We start from the raw sequence: 2413 nt of genomic DNA on the forward strand, positions 1-2413 counted from the left end.
CATTGCTACCATTGCCACCACACCACCTCAACTACTATAACTTGCCATGACCTCACCAGGACCCATCACCACCTCTTCTTCCACCACCGTACCACAATGTCATACGATCACCTTTATGTTGTCACTATCACCACCACCATAACTGACACCACCCCCATCTTGCAATATTGCCCACTACTACGATCGCCGTCACCACCATCAACGCTACCTCTACTACAACCAACTTATCACGATTATCACTATCACCTTTACAACCTTGTACGACCACCTCATCGCCGCCACCCCCATCGTGGCGACCACTGATACCACCATCACCACAACTGCCACTTCTACCACCGTCTTACCTTTCCCATTACCACCGCCCCTGCCCCCACTCCTCCACTTCTCCACCATAGCACCACCCCGGCACCATTGTTTCCCCTACCACTGTCACAACCCCAGAAGACCATGTTGGGACAATATCTTGCTAGAGAGTGAGCTATAACACATCAAAGTAGGTATGCACAATGGTATATGTTTGCATAAGTGCTCTGTCAAACTCGAGAAGGGGTATATGACTCTTGGGAAATTGTATGAACGAGGGTAAACTGTAATAGAACTCTATCAACTACACAATCCAAACACTTGAGAGCAACTAGCTAGGTATAAAATGTCACTTTTGGTAAAGGATATCATGATGCATTCTCTAATTAAGATATGGATCCTAGACAACCTTGTATGTCATTCATCAAACGAATACATGACATTTGTCATATTAGAACATCAACATGCCTAGTAGCTTGGCTCCCCATTTCACGGGTTTGATGCCACAAAATGAGTATTGTTCTTTTGCTAAGATTGATTCGTGGCATTGATTCGTGAGTCGCAAAGTCTTTTGCTCTAGTGAGAACCCTGCATCCTTTTCGCGTGGTCAAGCGATGCACACATGTTTGACCCTAACATTTATATGGAGAGTAATAACATTATGAAAATGCTCGTTGATCCATGCTGTCAGTAAGGCAAAATATCCACCAATTTGCCTACATCTCACTCGAGAAGCAAGTCCAAACTGCGGACACAAGAACGCTAACCCTGCTGCGCGCCATGCATACCCCACAAACAATATTCAAGTCTCGTAAAAAATTCAAGTACATGCCAGTAAGCTTTAGCCACAAATGAAGGCAAAAAAGCACCCTTACAAGAAGAACACACTTTCACAAGTTATCAAATCGGAATAACCTAACCATGTGCAACTTTTCATTAATCTTCAAGCGAACTTATTCCTCTTATCTTCTTGAAGTGGTAACAATCTTCATGATGCTCATAAGGCACAAATTTCACATGCAAGTGATGACCTCCTTCCTTCCTGGCTAATTCACAAACACAGAATGTATGAGATGATCAAGGTTTTAACAGATCAAAAAAGCTACATTTGTCAAGAGCAACTCAATCTCTTACGAATCTAGATGAACTAAGTCAACATGTGTGTATACAGTATATGCAAAACTAAAGAACTCGTAAAATGAATCAACAAAGAGAGATGAAGAAATCTCACTTGCGCTATTCCAAACGACTAAATCGATTAAGATAGCATGGGCATGACCAAAACCTCAAAGTTCAGTTAGCATATAGAACAAAACCAACAAATAAGACATGATCAATCTCATATTTGACTCCTACCATGAACCAGATGAACTAAGCTAGCATTTGTGTGGGAAAGAACTCCAAGTTTAGCATCTTGACCAATTAGCAAAGTTGAGATGGAGCAATCCCTATGCAGGCAAGGCAGCAAGGCAGTGTGTGATGGAGATGGGAGAGAGGCTAGAGGATGAAAGGAGGTCACTCTACAAGGATAGATAGATATTTTGAGAGCTAATTTACGTGCTCATAAAGGCACAACAAAAAAATCTATGAAAAGATGTTGGTCTAACTAGACAAAACACGATCCAGTCATCCAAAAGGTACTAACCCCTTGGCATCACGGTAGAAATAATACTGGAGTTTTATTTTTTATTTTTTATTTTTATCTCCTCTCTTTTGTCCAAATCGACCAGTCGTCCAAAGGGTACGACTGGGCACACGTATGATGAAGTGCAATTGAAACATAAAAAAGGATCATGTTTTAACTGTGATGAAAATTTAGGGTCCAAAAAACCAACTACTATGTGTACGATGAATTAAGTAATTTTGATTCTGAAAATCAAGAACTACAACAAGTTGAGGTATGGTACTTCCGCTCCTCCGTCTATTAAGACCGTGAAGGTACTTCGAATGATTAAACCTGTTGTTTTATCGTGTTATTTAATTCGGCAAGCTCTCACAACTTTATTGATTACTCATTAATTAGTATCTCATTTGTCTATTAAGACCATGAAGGTTCTTCGAATGATTAAACATATCGTTTTATCGTGTTCTTTAATTCGGCAAGCTGTCA

General features: G+C 40.5%; 1 long non-coding RNA gene across 1 annotated transcript; it reads right to left on the reverse strand.

Moving 5' to 3' along the window:
* Nucleotides 1-941: 941 nt before the first annotated feature.
* LOC137744189 (uncharacterized) lies at nt 942-1817 on the reverse strand. The gene is made up of 2 exons (XR_011069602.1): nt 1660-1817; nt 942-1349 (listed from the first exon to the last, which is right to left on the reverse strand). It is a non-coding gene; the product is annotated as an uncharacterized lncRNA (long non-coding RNA).
* Between the last annotated feature and the right edge of the window lie 596 nt (nt 1818-2413).

Source organism: Pyrus communis, chromosome 9 (genome assembly GCF_963583255.1).
Source record: "Pyrus communis chromosome 9, drPyrComm1.1, whole genome shotgun sequence".
Lineage (NCBI taxonomy): Eukaryota > Viridiplantae > Streptophyta > Magnoliopsida > Rosales > Rosaceae > Pyrus > Pyrus communis.